Below are 20,919 nucleotides of genomic sequence, written 5' to 3'. Positions count from 1 at the left end.
TTAACTGTTTTAAATGTTAAGTAAAAAAAAGTTCAGTTATCGTTCTTCCTTAGTTAGCCTATTTCTAGCTTTGTTTATAAATACGGCCACTATAAATTTCTAGCCTAAACTTTATGAAACTGGCTACGACTCGTTTAAGTATAAAAAAGAAAAAAAGTCGTTCCGAAACAAACTTTCCTCTAAGTAATTTAGGTGACTAAAACAGTAATCTAACAAATTTTAAAGCAAATAAAAAAAAGTCGTGTATTATAATTCAATTGTACTAAAAATTTATAAATGCTTAGACACGTCCCGATGACAAGGTATGAAAGAACAGAAGTGTGGATGAAAAAACAAAAAAAAGCGAGAGTGAATTGTGGGTGGGGTGGGGTGGGGTGGGGGGTCTATATATAGCCAGCCTTCGGGTATTGGTCCTTCAAGTGCTTGTGGGGGTGGGGTAAAGAACTTTTTTTTTATATTATTAAATCAGGCAAGACTCCTAGAAGAAAAAAAAGTGCGAGCATTTGCATTGATTTGTAGGACAAATCAGTGCGCGACCCGTACATTAAGTACTCGATTAATACATATATACTTACTTACAAGCTAAACTCATTCGGTGTTACCCGGGACTATTTTTATTTTATTTTTTATAAACATGTCTTGTTTTTGTTGTTTTTACCGTATTATAGTAAATCCCGGGATGCGGCATAAAAATTAGTAACAAAATACAGTACAGTATATAATACAGTACACATGTATATAATCAAATAAAAATAACATTATAAATAACACCGTAAAGTGGGGCAAATGCCGTAACCAGGGTCCAGAAAAATATCGTATTCCACATCCTAATCTGAAAAAAAAAAAAAAAAAAGTATCCTAGGCCCACCACTGGTGGTCCTAGGATACTTTTTTTTTTTTTTTTTTTACCACCACGTCCCGGGGTTCTACTGTGTTATTTTATAAAATAGGCTTCGGTTAGTTCCCGTTACTAAACTCTGTTTTGAGGGATAATTAAAACTTTTTTTTTTTTTATTCAGTGTTTTAAGACTTTACTTATTATCTTTGAAATAATTTCAGAAAAGTAATATTTATCTTTCAACGGATTTTTACAATTACTTTAGTTTTAAAATTTAGTTGAATTTCCGAGTTCTCGGATCCGCCGTGAAAACATTTTTCATTATAGCTTTACATTATTATTATTATTTTTATTTATTTATTTATTTATTTATTTATTTTATTTGGTCCCCCCGACAAAAGGAGGGTCGACCTGTAAATTCACCCTTGTCCGTTCGTCTGTCCGCACTTTTCTCAACTACGCCTTGGAATCTTTTTGAAATTTTGCACAAACATTAAACATGATACGAGCAAAAAAAGTAACAGAACGAATTTTCCGGTAAAACTCCGGTTGCTCCCCTAGGGTTACCTTTCTGGTTAAAAATGGATAAAATTGACACTTGTGCTTATTAAAAAAAAAAAATTAATTAAATTAAATGATGCCTTGGATTTTTATAAAACTTTCTGAAAAGTTGTAACTAACTGATTTCTATATACTTTTGTTTGTCTATACTTGGCGATAATTCTTGGGCTCTTTTAGGGATAATAAAAACAATCCATTTTTGGAACTATTTTACCATATTTGTCCAAAATTTTCTCTGTATGTTTATTTAGCAGTTTTGCATGGTGCTGAGCTCAAATTTAAATATGTTAAGACCTTGGAGATACTTGGGACTAAATGGGGGGGGGACTTAAGTGTTTTTTTTTTGTTTTTTTTTGCATGGTGCAGGACTCAAATTTAAATATGTTAAGGCCTAAAACTGCACCGTTTGTTCATTTTCACCAGAATTTGACGTCCCCTGGGGACTTTTGGGGCTAAATAGGGGGGGGGGGAATGCTGAACTTAGCCATTTTTTTATGCTTCGTTCATTGTGCAGTCACAGGGGATTATGCAATGCATGCATGCTTTATTTATTTGTTACTTTTAAAGATTATAAGCCCATCTTCAAAACTACGGGCTCTATCAGTTTCCACCATTAAATTGCACGTACCTAGCTTATGAAATATTAAAATTAATTATGGTATCGATTATTTATTAAATTATTAGTTAAAGAAAAAAAAAACTTTTGCTGGCATTCTTCGTTGGTTGATCTGATATGCGTGTGAATGCCCTGGAAAAGTCACTTCTGATGAATGACTACTCGACCACTGTGGGCGTAAGGGCTACTAAATCTTGCTGAGGGAAAAAACATCTCAGCACTTTTTCCAACATAGGAACAGGAAAGAAAGCACTTCCATCCTTAAACATATCCTCCTGCAAACTCATTAAGGTTACAAGATTGCAATTCAAATCCAGATTCTTTCAGCCGGTCACGAACAGAACGATAAATAAACGTGAGTGACTCAAAATCACTACGGGTCTTGACCAGGTTGTCAACGTAAAAATTGGATAAAACAGTAGAGGCTTCATCATAAGTGAACTGTTCAGCATATTTGAGCATTAAACTCAAAATGAACGGACTGGCATTATAACAAAAGATAATAGATGTATACCTGAAGGTTCTCAGACGATCGCCAGCTTTCAGAAAAAAAAAATCGATTTTTGTCCTTTTCAATCCTTAGATTTACAACCCCCCACCCCCTGAAATCTCCCAGGAGCACATGATTATTCTTCCCGAATTCTTCTAACAAGTCTAACAATTTGGCATTCAAATCGATTCCAGAATATGCAGCATCATTCAATATATTCAGTACATACCTTCTCGAAAACCCAATTTTTTGTGCACAGCAGTCAGCACTGAAAAAGAACGAACATTGGCTGCCAGTGTCTATAAGACAATTCAAATTCATGGTAAATCCCCTCTTTTTCACTGATACATGCAGCACGAGACTAATACATTCATCATGGGCCAACGGTAATGATGTCTTTCCCACAAAGAATTGAGTAGAATTTGGGCACATCGCAAAAAAAAAAAATTTTAAATAAATAAATTAATTAAAAAAAAAAAGCACTCAAGCTAAACAACTAACGTATGGGTAGGGAAATCATTTTATCCTTGGCCAATTTGTGCAAACCCAAGCAGTTTTTACACAAATCAAACTGCTGTCCGTTTAAATCTATTCCAATTATAGTACTCAAAAAACTTCAACTAGAACTACCGCCCATACTTACAAAACTGTTTAAACGTTGTCTTAAGGAGAACAGCTTCCCATCACCCTGGAAAATCTCCTCAGTATACCTTGTATTTAAGAATTCAGGTGATCACTCATCCCCCTCTCAGTACAGGCCAATAAGTCTCCTGTGCGTCATGAGTAAGTTGCTGGAATCTGTTAAATACAGAAGTAATCAACCATCTCAGCAAAAATTACCTTAGTGATACACAATATGGTTTCTGTTCTGCTAGATCTACAGCAGATGTGCTTACAGTTATATCTCATAGGATTAGCAAATCTCTCGATGGAGGCAACCTTTCTAGGGCAATTGCTCTTGACATATCTGCCTTTGATAGGGTATGGCATAAAGGTTTACTTCACAAGATCTCTAGCTATAGTATAGCTGAAAATGTCTTCTCAATTATTAAATCATTTCTTTCTGATAGCTTCATAAGAGTAGTAGTTGAGGGGCAAAAATCAGAAGCTCACAGTATTAATGCTGGAGTCCCTCAGGGGTCCATCCTGGGCCCAACTCTTTTCCTGATCTACATTAATGATCTTCCAAATCACATCCTTACATCATTTGTAGATATTTATGCTGATGACACTACCATTTATGGTAGCACATCTAAGATAGTAAACGACCAAGTTCTCTCCGATTCTCTCTCCTCTGATCTTGAGCACGTGGTACAATGGGGAAAGGAGTGGCTGGTTATTTTTAATGCATCTAAAACCAAGCTTCTCTCTTTACATCATCAACATTCTGATCCACATCTGGCATCAATTGAAATGAATGGCTCTCGTCTTCAGGAGGCCCCAAGTTTTAACAAGCTTCTGGGCTTGACCGTTACTCCTGATCTTATGGAACACATACATCAAATCTGTTGCCAAGGCTGCTGGAAAAATAGTTGGATTCTTTTATCGATCCAGTAGATATCTCACAGCTGATGCAATCCTCTATATAAGAGCCAGGTACGTCCAAGGATGGAATACTGTTGCCACATCTGGGCAGGAGCTGCTAGAAAGGACTTGTCCTGCCTTGATAGAGTTCAAAATAGACTTCGTAGCCTCATAGGAAATGCCCTTTTCTCTTCCCTGCAACCTCTATCTCACAGAAGAGATGTTGCGAGTTTGTCTCTGATATATCGTTATTTTCATGGAAAGTGTTCGACTTTCATGGAAAGTGTCCAATTTCTGCTGTACACTCTTTAACCCTTATCCTCGAGTGGCCTCTTGGCCTTGATAATGTGGTGATGCCTATGTAAAAAAAAAAAATCTTGAACTGATTTGAAAGATTTGAACATCGAGCGAAGAATTGCTCTATGTTCAATTTTATTGCACAATTTACAGAATTTGCTATTTCCAGAAAAGTGTCTTTATTTAGGAGAATCTTTTTTTATTTTATTTGGAAGGATTCTATAAAAGACTGTCATCCTGCCGTTTGTCAGACAAAATGGCGGACAATTTTGACGCATTATTTTCCTTGGTCTTTATTGAATCCGACACTTTCTAGAACTTTCTTAACTATCACACCGAGTTACATTAATTCCTTCCGAATCTCAACAGGAATACTTTTAGATATCACATGACTAACTGTCCTGCAGATTAACCTTATTTTTAAAAAAATCTCCATTAAGGGAGCGGTTTAGTTCGGCCAAATCAGCTTTGACGTTTTCAATATAAATTTTCAGTTGATAAAGGTTTGCGAAAGGGTCGGTACGATAGAGAATTTTTTCAAATATTTTATCTCTTATAAACTGTCGGGATTTAAGAATCTTTTCAAAGATCTTTTGAAGTTTTCCGACTTAATATCGAACTCTGAGATTAGTTCGAAGGCTATTGCACCCAACAATTTGTCTTTCCATCTTCTAAAGCAGATGTATAAAATTCAAAACGTTTGAGAAAGGTTCGGAGTTCAAGTTGTTCGAGGAGGAATGGTCTTCGAAAACTGGGCCCTCAACTTCCAACCTCACCACTGGAGACTTGTTCTCTTATTCGTTAGCTGGAAACTGGCTCCTTAAACTTAGATATTCTCTTGTACACTCTGCTCGAACGTCAAATCTTTCTGGCAGAGCACAACAGTACGTTCGTCAATCATAGTCAACCATTAGTAGGGTTATAACAGCATATTCGTTTCATTGTTTTGACTCGAGTATATATCTGACACAGACAATCAACCGAGAATCACATCACTATATAAAAGCATACAACATATCAACTGATACACACTCTAGAGTCAAAACAATGAAAAGAATATGCTGTTGTCATAGCCCTAATCAGTAGACGATATCTGGTCTACTAGACCTTCAGTCTGATAACCATCGGTATTTTTTTACGACAGTACCCAGCGTAGTATAAACATCCCAACCTCCTCATGTTAAGAACGGCTTTCGGAATAAACAACCCAACCTTGAAAACTGTTCTTAACATGGGGAGGTTGGGGGCTGGGTACTCTTGTAAATATCTAAGAAGCTAAATCAATTGGATATAACATGAGGTTTAACAATTCAACCCTTAATTAACAAGTATAGACCGAAAGGAATTATCGGAAATGCATCACAGCAATTATGTTTAAGAACTCAATGTAATTGAAAAATATTTATATTTTTCAATTTAAGAACGGTTCTCAGATATTAATTTTTAAATTAAAACGATTCAAATCGTTTTTTTGTTTTTTTCAAAGCAACAACAACCATTTCAACTAGAAAGATTTTTTCTACGAGAATTCTTATTTATTGAGCAATTAAACATTGAAAATATTTTAGAGTTTAATCATTATTGAACAGCATTCAAATATTCAAAAATCAAATGATAAAGTTTATACATATACATAAGGGACTGCCAAACGATTGTGAAGAATGGACCGCATGTTTCCGTGACGTCAGATTTGTGTTAACTATACGAACTATGGAAAAGCAGAAGCGACTTGGGGTTTGTATTACTGTACACATAGATTCGAAAAAGTTGTCAAAAAACAAATATATAACAAATAAATGTTATCAAAGGCAAGATAAGTTACTTTTCTACCAAACTGGACATAATTTTCGTGTTTTTATTCAATTTAACATGTTTATTCAGCTCGAAAACCATACAGTGTTTAGCGATGTATTGGAAAATCCAAAATGGCAGCCGATTCTCTCTTTAACACGGTAAGTTTGGAAAAAGGTGTAATAAATAATAAACTAGACAAAATACTGTTAGAAATTCGCTCAATATATGTTACCGTGACATAACTTGACATATATTCGGTGGTTTTTAATAGTATTTTGTCTAGTTTATTATGTATAACACCTTTTCCTGAACTTACCGTGTTAAAGAGAGAATCGGCCGCCATCTAGTTGCTTCTGCTAAAATAAGCAAAATGCATGCCTCTGCAAAAGTCATGCAGATTAAAGGCGCTTATGCAAGAATTCATTTGTATGAAAAAAATTCAGAGATACGAAATTTGTTTTTTTAGGGGTAATCGAGGTCGCTGACAACGAATCTGATAATCAAACCCAGGGAAATTTTCCCGTTTGCATGGTTTTAACCCATGAACCCACGAACTACTTTCCGCCATTTTACAGCTTCCGTTTACGCTACGCACGCGCGTGGCAGCGTAAACGACGGCTTACAAACTGCCCTTTCAAATGGCGTATCAATCTTTCGCGGAAAATTTAAAATTAGCTGAAAAAGAAATAAAACAAGAAAAGGAAAGCACTCCAAGTTGGGGAGGAGGGGGGTAATTTAATTTTTTTTTTTTCTGGAATATAGAATTTTCAAAAAGTACATTATAGCACTTTTGGGGTGGAAAAAAATACGGACTGACATTTTTTTAATGACTTACAATTAAAGAAAAAGTACAACAAATTGGGGGGACCTTTTTTTTTTTTTTTTTGTCTCACGAAGTTTTTAATGCGGTTTACAAAAACAGAAGCACCAAATATTTTTATGTTTTTCGTTCTTTGGTACTGGTAGCGGTTTTAGTTCCATGCCGAACACCATAAAAAAAACTGAGTTCTCCCTCTCCCTACGCATGCGCAAAGAACATGTTTTAGTTGCCATTTTTTTTTTATTTAATAAATGTTTAGTAATTTTTAAAAAGTCGATAAAATTATAATAGATGTGTAGTAATTTCATTTATTTCAATATTCATAAACAGTATCGACTTTTTTTTTTAAATAGCATTTTCTTTTTAAATGACGACGTTTTACTGTTTATGAATATTAAAAGAAAAAAAATTGTCTCACTTTTATCGGCTTTTTGTTTTTTTAATAGCATTTTCTTTTTAAGTGACGACGTTTTACTGTCTGTCTCACTTTCGACTTTTTCTTTTCATTAAAAAAAATATAAATATAAAAAAAAAATTATTACTAATAAATGTGTAGTAATTTCATTTATTTCAATATTCATAAACAGTAAAACTTATTAAAAAAAAGTCGATAAAAATTCATGATCGTTTAGTTACTATGGCAACTAAAACATGTTCTTTGCGCATGCGTAGGGAGAGGGAGAACTCAGGGTTTTTGTTGTTTTTTTTTAATGGTGTTTGGCATGGAACTAAAACCGCTACCAGTACGCGTTCTTTTTTTTTTTTTTTTTTTTGCGGGAGGGGGATTCAACTGTAGAACTTATGTGGCTTAATAGGTGCTTCTCCAGTTTAGTTAACCGTTTTTCCGTGAGTAACGCACCGGCATTTACCGATTAGAACACCATTTAACATTTTTCGAAGATTTTACTGTTTACATAGGGGGCGCGAGCGAGGGAGGGCGGGTGTGGTATATTAGCGCGCGTGCCCCAACACCCCCCCCTCGCTTGCGCCTCCAATGTAAACAGGAATTTAGTCGAATCTAATTTCTTTTACAAGTTTCCAACTGGGAATTAATTCAAACTTTCCACAGTAGGAATTCAACCACAGAAAGCATGAGTTTCTGAGAATGCTTTCTGCCGGACTAAAGAGAGAAATGCCACGGCTACAGAGAAAGTCTATATCTCGGTGGCCGTGGAAAAGCGCCATTGAATTAAAGACGAATGTCGCACGTCCTTTCACGTCGAAACATAACTGGAAACTGATGATGTTTCCAAAACGAAACAACGCGCGAAAAAAAAAAGGGGGGGGCGTAAAAAGTTAACTCCCGAAATGCAACAGCGGAAGTATTTCAGACGATGCGAATCGTAACAATAAATATCAAAACATTACCTTAAGAAATTTATTTTTCATAACGATTTGATTCAATTATAAATTTAAAAAATTAAATTGAACTGCCAAAATAACATGAAAAACTATTAAAATACTCGAGCACACCGGAAAAAAATTACATTGTCGCACCAATGTTGATTGATACTACACATGTTCACGAAGGGTCTAGGAAGATGTAAAGACCGAGGAGAGAAAGTGCCATTCAGACCCCTTATTTAAAGAGGCACGAAGAGTACTAGAATCCAAAGTAGACCACTAGAATTTCAGGCGGTTACCAATGAGAAATCAATGGTGGACGGTTATTGTGAGACTGCAAAGTGATTTGCACAAGATCGAAGGAGCTGCACTGCAGAGTACTAGAAATCTGGAGAAACTTGTTACTCAGATTCCAGGAAACTCATAGTGAATAAGAAATAATTTGGTAAAAATTGAAAAAAAAAAGTAAATTAAATAAATGTGAAAGGAGTCCCGTACACAATCTAATAATTGTTATTCATACCGTTAGATTTTATTTTTATTTTTTTAACCAAGAAAAAAAAATGAATCACCTATTATCGTGTAAAAAGGGTATTTTTAGAGGAAGGGGGGGGGGGCTTAAAAAGCTCTGATCCGAAAATTGAAAAAAACACGACATACCTATTTTTAATTGTAAACTGATTAAATAATAAAACGCTGGAAAAAAAAAATAGCATTTTAACATCTTTTTTAATTAATTTATGTACACTTTTTATGCTTTTTTTTTTCTTTTTCAACTTTCGTTCGATGATCACCATTTTTTACAGGCGTTGAAAGAAATCTAAGTTCTAAATATAGCCTTTGTTTTACATCGACATTATTTAAAAAAAAATATTAAAATATATTGTATATAAAAGATACACACAAAAAACTTCATGAAATTTAAAATAACACCGACGTGTTTACCAAATGAGCTTTTCACGAGCGTGACGCACTTTTAAGTTGAAAGTTAATTTTGCGGAGAAAAAAAAAGTGCGTCATTTTTGTGATGACATACTTAACTAATGAGTACAAAACTTGACATAAGATTCGGAAAGTGTAAATCCGAGCTGTGCCAACCGTTTTGCAAAAATTAATTTGACATTTAAGAAAAAAAAAGGGGGGGGGGCATCTTTACTGGACCAACTAAATGCCTTTTTACTCTACCTTCAGAGAACAAACAGACTCAAACTATTATTATTAAGCTGCAAAAATTAATTTGAAAAGAAATAAAAAGTTCACAAGGTATTTATTTAAAATCATTTATAAATAATCAGCTGTATTTATCCGGCGTTGTCTGAGTGGAAACATTGATGGGTAGATACTTTAAAGAAAAATGTTTTTAGAGTCAAGTTTACATTTTTTTTTATCGAACTTCTAAAAATTCGTGTTTTATTTTTTGATTTCGCTAAATAAACGATTATTAGTAGATAAATAATTTTATCAAAATTGCACACCCCCCCCCACACACACACACACGAGATCTCGCCTGATAGTTTTATTAATACAAAAGATTAAAGAAAGGACAAGGGATATTTTATTTCCCAAAGTCAGGCAATTTCGACTGATCGAAATCAAACTTTTAAAAATTTATTTTAGAAACATTTTTCGCAATTACAAATTTTTTAATACCTATCTGCAAAGATTATTACAAAAGGGGGGGGTAAAATAATCATTATAACAATTAAGATCAGTTAATTACATTTCCTTTGTATTGTTTAATGAATGGGTATACAGTGTATGCCACACACACTCATATACACACTTCATTTTGACGTGACCGGTGTATTTTGAAAACACGTTCCATACTCACGACTAACTAAAAAAAATTGATAACCGAAAAATGAAAAACAGTATTTTATTGTTTAATATTTTACATAATAATAATAATAATAATAATAATAATAATAATAAAAACATGTACTCCATACCAAATTGATAGAGCTGTCTATCATTTTGATTATTGGGAAGTTCATTTGTCACATTGCAAAATAAAGGGGGGGGGGTAGAACATAATGCCAGTATATAGTGGACAAACCCTACGCCACACAAGGGGGCCTTGTCACCCTATAGATGAATAAAAAATTTGTGATCAGACCCCACGAAAGTGCCCGATGGGTGAGGGTAGGTCAAACGACAAATCAACTCCTTCCCGAAGAATATGATAATGCCTGGGAGAATTAACCCCCCCCCTTAAACACCGAACCGGAATGATATCCAACTTCAGATATAAACGCGATGGCTAGAACCAGGTCTAATTTTAAGTTGAGGCAATGACAAAAAAAAAAAAATAAATAAATAAAATAAAATATATATAGCAAAATCTAGCGCATCCGCATGAATACGAAAGAGCTTGCTTTATTTGAATAGAAAAAAATCAGTGTGGGACGTATTTATTGAAGATACGGATGGTCAGCCTGAAGCCGAAACGTTCGAAAAATAAAATGTCTAAAAATTCTTAAAGTAAAACAAATAGTAAATTAAACAATCCAATTAGGGGAGATGAAAGAATTAAAAGAAAAAAGAAAACACAAATGTCTTAAAAATATATATATATATATATATATATATATATATATATATATTATTTTGTTTCGAACATAAATAATGTGTCATGGAACATGAATCTAAATTATTCACCCCCCCCACCCCCACACACACACACACACACACTTTTTTTCTTCTTTTAAAGAAGATATACATCTTTAGTACAACTACGGCCATGAAATGAAATGTCAGCCCCGGGAGGGGGGGGAGCGGTAAATAAATCTTTAACAGCAAAAACAATATGACATATTCAGCTTTTTCAATTCCCTGAACATTCGTTCTATTTGATCAGTTTTGACGATGTTTTGTAAATGAATGGAAAAAGTTATTTTCAAATCATGCCCGGCGTGCCGCCCCCATTGAATTAATGTTTGGACTTGTAAATAGAGTTGATGAAGCTACGGTAGCCGCTACGTGCTATAAATATGCGCACACGTAAAAGGGAAATAAAGTTCAAGTTATTGTACTTAAAAATTGCAAATATAAATTAAATCAAAATCAGAAGGTGTTTTGTGACAAATCTATGTTGTTTGTTTGTCACCGTGCATATTTCATCAGCAGATGCATAATTTAAATGGCGAATGGAAAAACGAGTATATGGTGTACGAGAGAAGAGAGGTGCAAGAAAAAAGAAAGAAGCAAAACGGGAAGAAAAAGTAGAGGGGGGGGCAAGAAAGGGAAAACGAAGACGGGGGACAAGAAGGAAATATATATAGAGAAGGGGAATTGGACTTTTTGAGAATCTAAAGGGTCGAAGCTTATACGCTGCATTATATGGAACCCCTGGTCACCAAGTTGTGATTTCAAGTGAACTTCTGTCCAAGAAAATCCAGCTGCTGTGAAAATTGCTTTGCTTGTTTGTTCCAGTTTATAATGAAACTTGCTGTTAATATTGCTTAAATCCCGAGCTATCTTAGCAATCCCACAATCGAATTATCTTTTTTGGAGGATCCATCAAGAATATTATAACCGTGTACACATAACAACCTAGATGGTTATGAAAGATATGCTTTTAGTATTACAAGCTTTTCTTCATCGTTAAAGGCTTTCCACATTCAATATTTTTTTTTTTTTTTTTTTTTTAACGACGTGGTTCATCCACAAACTATCAATTCGTTAAAATAAATAAATAAATAATAAACAGCATCGTATCGAATAATGAAAACTTGATTGTTTAGCCATTTTGAACAAAATAAATTCATTGAAAACCAAAGTTGCGGAGTCGGAATACGAGGTTTTAAAAGTCAGACTTGTAGGAATGCTAGGAGTTGAATCCCCCCCCCCCAAGTAATCTGTCGTCCAAATATTGGAAAACTTTAAACATTCTAAGTTTGGAACCCTAAGAGTCGGACTTCTTGCTTTTCTTACTTTCACTGTCAAAAAGTTGTAAATTTCTAAATTTCATGTTTACATACATGTTTTATGACGGATTAAAAAAAAAAAACATACTTAACAAGTGCAGGTTCTGCCACACAGAAGCAGAGAGTGTGAGCCACTTGCCATCCAGTTGTAAAGTCCTGTTGGGGGACGGGCTATTATACAATGCGACACAACGGAAAATCTGTAAAAACCTGAATATCCCATGTAATAGCAAGTCCTGTGAACATGTTTACCAGAAAGAACAGTTGGAAATAAGTCATGCACCATCCACTATTACAACGAAATTCCTACAGCTACATACCTAGAAAACGGGGCTATTAAGCCTGACAGTGATATGGGACAAGGAGGAGAATGTAGCAACCCTAGTTGAAGTAAGCGCGTCCCTAATGATGCTGCCCTTAAAAGAGCAGAGATTGAGAAAATAAGAAAATATCAAGGACTTATGTAAGACATGAAAAGAAACTGAAATCTTAAGGCATCAATCATACCAGTCAATATAGGAGCAACCGGGTTAATGAAAAAGAATTTCAATAACTATCTGGCGAATATACCCGATGAACCAAGTGCAAAAAGAAATACAAACAATAGCACTTAAAGGGACGGTTAGAATCTTAAAAAGGTCTCTTGGTTGGAGTAACTAAACTAACGGGAGAATGTTTGGCATCCGGTAGAATGCCCCATCCCTAGGAAAAACAAAGTAATAAGATATATATATATATATATATATATATATATATATATATATATATATATACACACACATGTTAGGAAAAGAAATCCTCAAAGAACAAACTTTAAAGAGTAAGAAACAATTTAACTTAAAAGTACATTCCTTTACATTCGGTATTTCATTTCAGTTAAACTTTTTTTTAAGAAATTGAACTGAAACGAAATATCCAATCTAAAGTAGCCATATTCTGTGTTAAATAAAGTTTTTGGCAATTTTCCACAAAAACCAAAGCAAGAAAAGGGCAGAAAAAGAAAATACACACCCACTAAATTTTACCAAGGGTAAGCCAAGTTATTCTTCTACCTGCCTGGATAAATTTTGTGTTTTAGCTTAAAGTCTTTTCGTTTTTAATTAAAAATAATAGTGTAAAACCTGTAGACTTAAAACGAAAAAAAAAAACAAAATGGTGGTCACATAGTTGAACCTCAATAATCACTCAGAAATCGAAAATTATATAAAATACTGGTAAACATTACATTTTCGCACATGACATTTATTGGATGTATTATGTTTAATTCTCGAATTTGACCACCTTTTTTTTGACAATGTTTATTTTATTTTTGATTAAAAAATTTTTTTAAATAAGTTAAAACACAAAAATTAAAAAAAAATAAAAGCCAGGAAGAATAACTTAGCTTGCCTTTGGTAACATTTATTTGTTATGTATTTATACTTTCCCCACATTTGCTTTGTTAGCTGTTCTAGAGAAAATCACCCCAAAAACCTTCACAAATACACAATATCAAAATCAATAAACTCCAAACATATCAGAGAATAACTTTATTTCAAACTATCTTGGCCTCATCAGATCTGGGTTAAATAAAACAATTTTTCTTTCCTTGATTTTCACAGTTCAAAATGAAAAGGAAAGAAGGACTGTACTTTTATTCAGCCCATATCTGATAAGGCTCAGTTAGGCAGAAATAAAATTATTAGGTATGCATTGAGCTTCTTGATCCTGTACTTATGAAAATGTACTTTAAGGACATTCAGCTCATGCTGCGTAAGGAAAATCTGTAAAAAACAGAACTTGCAAATAAAAACAAGATCACTGTGATTAACCAACTAGCCATTGCCTGTGATAGCATTAGTTTTGGCATTGTCGACTGATCACAAAGGGACATAAACACACTAGACACTAAAACATAGAAAATGTTAACACTGTACAGAACATAAAGAAAGCAGTGTTAACCTAGGTTGTATCTGCCCAGAGGAGCAGGAGGTATGGGTCTCTCAGAAATTGACTATTAGCATCATGTGACTATCATGAATAGTGGCCAATAAGTGATGAGCTCCCAAAATCCGAACCTCAAAATGGTGCATCAACATCATGAAACAAAAGTCAGAACAACTTCCATCATGAAACTGACCAAACTTTTTGGACAAGACTCTTAGAAATGAGACTGAAACAAGTCTGCTACAGAAATAGTCCATAAGAATCGCCGAAAATACACCAAGAACTTCCATTACAAAAAACTGGAATAATGTGCCAACTAACAGTGTGCCACATATTTTCTGGGTGAATTCACCTAGGACTATACATAAGGCTCCATAGTAGTGTTGGGACGATTAATCGGAATCTGGAATTGAAAAAAAATTATAACTTTGAGTATCGCAATCAGAAAAATGTGTGCCTATTTCTGATGCCAAAAATAATTCTTTTAATTGGCTTTTTTATTTGATTTTCTGTCAAGAAAATTCTTTACACTGTTGATATTAATACTAAAACAATGAATTGATTTTAAACTATTAGTGAAGCTAAAATCGACAGATCAAGTGTATCTTTACGTTTGAGAAAACATCTGCACATTTTCAATGTATTTTTACGGTAATCTTGAAAAATTACTTTATAGTTAAATATTTAGATATTGATAAAGAATCGAAATCGGTAATTGTATTGGAATCGGGAATTTAATACAAAATCTGTAATTGTATCGGAATCAGAATAAAAATATCGGAATCATCCCATCCATACTCCATAGAAAGACTTAAGAGGATCATAATAGCTGCCCAAGATGAAGGCTTGATGACCAATGCTTTTAAGAAAATGAGTGGTCTCAGCAATGACAGCAACCGTAGGTTTTGCCACACAGAAGTAGAGAGTGTGAGCCACTTGGTATCCAACTGTAAGGTTTTGTTGGGGAATGGCTACCATGTGACAACACAATGGAATGTGCAAATATCTCCACTGGAGGATCTGTAAAAAGTTGAATATCGAATGTGGCAGCAAGTCCTGTGAACATGTTTACCAGAAAGAATAGTTGGAAATAAGTCCTACACCATCCACTATGACTATGTAATTCCTATAGCTACATACCTAAAAAAACAGAGCCATAAAACCTGGCAGTGATACGAGACAAGAAGGAGAAAGAAGCAACCTTAGAAGATGCTGTCCTCAATAATGCTAGTTTAAACAGAGCCGAGAGGTAAAAAGATAACGAAATACCAAAGTTTGATGTATGATATGAAAAGAAACTGGAAATTTTAGGAAGATTTCTATCATTTCAGTAATTATAGGAGCCACTGGACTCCTGAAAAAGAATTTCAACTTACCTGGCAAATATACCCTGTGATCAAGTTCAAGAGAAATTCAAACAACTGCACTTAAAGGGACAGTCAGAATCTTAAAAAGATCTCTTGGGTGGAATATCTGAGTTAGATGAATATTTGAAAACTGGTAGGATACCCTATCCCCAGCCTGAACAAACTAATAAGAAAATTGAAAAAAAAAAAAAAAAAAACATACTATCTCTGGTGCTAAACAATGCTGGATTACCTTGCTGGGCAGTCTCAGTGGGTCAGGTGTGGTCATTTTGTGGGTTGACACTTAGAGATCCCAGATGGCTCAAGGAATGAGATATTTTCTTTTTGGAGATATTAGAAAAACGAATATCTCAAAATGTTAAATACAAATGACAATTATTAAACAAATACAACTGGAATCAGTCATCTGTTTAATATTTGCAAAACTAAAAACTTTATTGATAATGGATTTAGGTAAAAGAAAAAAAAAGAAAAAAATCGAAAATGGCGTGAGAAAGATTATGAACAAGTATCAGTGGAAGGCCTCCCAGAAAGTTGACATCACAACAAAAAATAATTTAAATGATGCTAGAAGTGGATTGTAATAATGTAAAAATCGCCGATCTGCTACTAGTCTCTTGCTCCCAAATAGGGTTCAAAAGAGAGTCACCAACCTGATAGGCCCTAAACGGTCATCAAAACTTCAACTTGTCCCATCACAGAAATGTTGCATCCCTCTGCCTGTTTTACAAGTATTTTAACGGTGAATACTCCTATGAACTATGTCCTTGTACCCCCCCTCGACGGAAATATACCCGACAAACCCAACAAGCAGCAAAATCCCACCCCTACACACTAGAGATCCCTAGATGTAAGAAAGCCTTCTACTCTAATACTTTCTTCCCCAGAACTGCTAGACTTTGGAACTCCTTTCCGGGTTCCTGCTTTCCCAACTGTACTGACATTCAGAAATTCAAGTGTAATGTGAACGGACATCTCGCTGCTTAACTCCCTACATAGTATCCCCTACATCAAAGTGGCACTGTGCCTTGTTTGGGGTGAAAATGGAATTTTCACAAAAAAGTATCAATGGAAGAACTCCTAAAAAGTTGGCATAAGAAATAATTTAAATGACGCTAGAAGGGGATTGTAATAATGTAAAATAGCCGACAACCAATTTGGGCAGGGGTAGGAGAAAAAGATTTCAGAAGAAAGTAGGATAAAAAGGAAAAAGAGAACATGGTAGACTCAGAGAGATGGAAGGAAAAGTAGCCAACTTCATAAAAACCAGGTGCCGGGCCAAATCAAGCTTTTCCCTCTGTCCAACTGAGGGTGAGGGACACAGTCTTTTCCCTCTGGTCAGCTGAAAGATAAAAGGTCTGCCTTGTAAACTATTTATAAAGAGAATTCTTGAGAGCTATCTCCTGAAATTGCTAAGTGGAAGAAAGTTATTTGAAATTTAATTTAGTTAAAAACCGTGCACCCAGAAAACAATTTGTTTTGCTTAAGTCCAAAGTAGCCCCAATTTATCTAATTTTTTTTTTTCCTTTGTACAAACTATATATTGAATTATTTTATGCAAATAAGTATTTTTTGATAAAATCTCCAGTGTTTCATTAATTATTGATTGCCTGTTGATTTGAAAATGACTTGTTTTCAGAACTGTCCTGATACCCAACATACAGGCTGAAGTGAAGAGAAGCAGTATATCAACCAGCATCAGAGTATCTGCGGAGGGAGAATTCAATCACAAAGTTTGACAACAAATGACCAGCTGAGAGACTCATTTGGTAAGGTCACAAACCAGCTAGTGTGTTTGCCCCATGGACTTAATGTTGTTGCACGTTTTGTGCGCTCAAGATGTTAAAGTGGTAAATTCCAGTGACTAGCGAGTGTTTGATTACATTTTGAGGGGCCCAGTACCAGTACTAGACGAAGCTAAAAGTGTTGCCACTAGAACTTAGGGTTAGTGCACATTTTCTTGCCCGTGTGTACGACCGTGCCCAATGGGCTATATCGCAGCAAAATCTGACACTTTACAAAAGAAAACAAAATAGGCAATTAAAACAAAAGTTGTATATGCAGAGATCAGACAGTTTATTTAGTAACAGTTAGTTACATACTACATTATTTTTTTCAATGTAACTGCCGCCAGTAGAGATGACCATCTTAAGATGAGTGTGAAATGAGTAACAAGCTTTGTCGACTAGATGTTGCCAAACGCTTACACGATGGCAGTCTTCAGAGAGTTGGCAGTGTTGTAGACACGCTTTCTTGTCTTGATCTCGATTCAAATAAAAAAAGATTTATATACCCCACACCAGGAGGTTAGGCAGATTAAAAAATTAGCGCACTAAGTGACGTGCACTTGACAACAAATGTCTTGAATTAATCCAACTCAAGGGTTAGGTTCAGTTTGGCAAAAGTTGATTTGGTTTTAATTATGTCAAAAAATTTTTTAAAGCACCTTCATTTGTTTTCAAGTCTTCGTTACCAAAAAAAAAATAAAAATAAAAAAAAATAAAAACAAAGTACGCTCGTTCAATATATTTCTCCTTTCGTGATTGTCATTCATTCGTTTATTACAGAAAAAAAAAGTCAGGTTTAAAGTTGAATTTGTCAGCATAGATGGTGAATTCCTATTTGTCAAATTCTCTAGAAAGAAATTGGTTTCAGCATTTTTTCAGGTTATCGGGTATGCTGAAAACTAACTGTCATATTTAAATTTGAGACAGGCAAGTCGTTTGGTACTAGTGCACTTCTTCACTTCTTGATCCGTGCTGAAATAACATTTAGAAATCAATTCTTAACATGGAGAGGGGAGAGTGTTTTGTAACTATTTTGTGCTTTAAGCTTGCAATTTTAATAAAAACATATCAACTTTAATTAAACTTAAATACTATTTTTAAAAAAATAGCGCAGATCAATAACTGCAGTAGCACCAGCAGTTTTCTTGATATTAAGACCTTTATTATCCAGTGTAATCCCTTATGTTTTCACTGGCTGTCATATTTTCCTCCAACTGAAAAAAGTACTAATGCATACGCGTGTTACAAAACATCCACTCTCCATCGTAAGAATGGCGACGGTCACTGAAATTCATTAATGCAGTGGAAAAATTTTTGGTAAATTTTTACGACATGCCTCCAGTGTATTATAAACACCCCCAACCACTCCATGTTAACGGCTTTCGAAGTTGACGGGGTATTCTGAAAGCCGTTCTTAACATAGGGAGGTTGGGATGTTTATAATACGGTGGGGCTGGGGCAGTCAGTGGGCACGCCGTAAAAATTTAACAATTTTTTTTAATATCTAGAAAGTTACTCTTCTCCCTCAAATTTGGGTATTATTATACAAACACCGTGACAGCGTTAGGGTTAGGGTTAGGGTTTAGGGTTAGGTTTAGGTTTAGGGGTTAGGGTTAGGGTTAATTCGCTGTCACGGTGTTTGTATAGTTTTACCCAAATTTGAACGTGATATCCGTTTTCAGCAGATCCGAAAAGCTGTAGAAGTTGTCATTTTAAAAAGGTGAGTGTTGTTGAAAATTAAAATTACCATACACCCCCCCCAACTTTGTTTACTTTTGACGTTTCCATGTGTATAATGAAACTTGCTTTAACTTAGTGTTAATAATACTTTATGGTACTTATGCATATGCACCTACGTTACGATGCTCATGCTGAAATAATGTTATTTTGAAAGCCATTCTTAACATGCAGAGGGGGAGGATATTCTGTAACCATTCTATATTTCCACCTAGCAGTTTAATTTTTAAAAGGGTGCTTATGCACTTCTGTTACCGCGCTTTTCATTTTTTTTTTTTTTTTTTTTTTTTTTTTCCCCAGGTTAAATTCAAGTTTCACGGTATCGTTTTTATTAAATTGCTGGGTGGAAACAGAATAGTTACAAAACAAACACCCTTTCCATATTAAGAACGGCTTCAAAATAACGTTATTATTTCAGCACGGTAACAAAAGTACATAAGTACAAAAAAAAAAAAAGATACTGTGAAACTTGAAAACACTATTTAAAAAATAGCACGGTAACTTAAGTGCATAAGCACTTTTCTGGTTTTGTTTTCAATTTGTTTAAAAAGTAAAAAAAAAAAAAAAAAGTCCACTGGTTGTTCAACCTTCAAAGGGTGTTTATTCCGAAAGTCGTTCTTAACATGGAGAGGCTGGTGCGTGTGTGTGTGTGGGGGGGGGGGGTTATTCCGAAAGGCATTTTCTTATTTTCAACCTTCCCGTAATCAACTTTTTAAAAGGCAAGTCTTCGGGTGGTCCCCCCCCCACTCCCATTTCACAAAAAAAAAAAAAAAAAAAAAAAATTGTTTGAGAAATGCCAAAACTATGTCGCAACATATTTCACTCTAAATAATCGATATAACTGAAACAGAAGTCAATAACCCCCCCCCAAAAAAATAACTACATAAATAAATAAGGGTTAGAATAAGACCAATTTTCTCGTCATTATTTTAATTACAACAAAGTCTTAATTAAATAAGCTGTGACAACGATTGTTAATCAAAACTTAAGTGAGAACTATCAAAGAGAAAAATCTTTTTTCGGCGAAAAATACAAATTTTTGTTTCTGGAAAACTGATGTTTGAATGAGAGAATTAAAAAAAAAAAAAAATCTCAAATGAAAAGTAAATTTCGTTCGGGGCGGGGGGGGGGGGAGCACCGGCTTCGCTGTTAGTGGTCATTATTGCGCGCTTGGTCTACCGTAGTTTTAATGCGAGTCAATCGTCTTGACATATTACAATGTATACAAATTAAAAAAAAAAAAAAATTATAATCGAACTTGAATTGCAAAAAGAAAAATAATGTAATATAATAATAATAATTTTAAAAAATTTCCTTTTTTTAACTAAAAAGATGCTTTTGTTTATAAATTAAAAAAATAATAATTAAATTTAGCGTTAATAATTATTTGCAATTTTTTTTTATTTTTTAGTACTTACTTACCTGATATTGAACATTTTTCTGTCAGATGTCCAAAAAATTAGCAGTTGTTAAAAAAAAAAGAAATTCCTCTTTCCTTTAATAAAAATCCTTTGTTCTGCAAAACTAAAAGAGAAAACCACTGCCATTCATTGTCAACAAGATGAGAATTCCCATGTGTGGCTTCCGGTTCGCCAATGAAGTAACGAAAATGCTATCATCTGATTGGTTAAAATTACCAGAGGGGGGCCGGCCTTCTGAATTCATGTTGTGCACTCCCTTTTCCCCAGGCCTGTGCGAATTTTGCGTCAAAAACACGCACCTCGCCGGATTTGAGTGTCTTGTTTTATTTTGTTATTTTATTTATTTATTTAGCTATCCATCTCTCTTGATCCGTTTATAACAGGGTCCACTACTGTCAAAAATGTAAACAAACGCATAGTTTTCATTTAAAAATTAGGAGTTTTGTATTTTCTTGTAAAATTAAACTGAAA

General features: G+C 34.4%; 1 protein-coding gene across 1 annotated transcript in view; it reads right to left on the bottom strand.

Annotated features, from left to right (window-relative positions):
* The window catches only part of LOC145293275 (uncharacterized), a 341,197-nt gene extending 320,573 nt beyond the window's left edge, over positions 1-20,624 (bottom strand). Inside the window, exon 1 of the mRNA XM_080139879.1 lies at positions 20,450-20,624. The gene's annotated coding sequence lies outside the window, so the exon portion shown is untranslated. The remainder of the gene's footprint in view (positions 1-20,449) is intronic.
* Between the last annotated feature and the right edge of the window lie 295 nt (positions 20,625-20,919).

Source organism: Euprymna scolopes, chromosome 2, assembly GCF_053919585.1.
Source record: "Euprymna scolopes isolate OS-2025 chromosome 2, ASM5391958v1, whole genome shotgun sequence".
Taxonomy (NCBI): Eukaryota; Metazoa; Mollusca; class Cephalopoda; order Sepiida; family Sepiolidae; genus Euprymna; species Euprymna scolopes.
The sequence above is the reverse complement of the archived record's forward strand: the minus strand, read 5'-3'. Positions and strand labels throughout refer to the sequence as shown.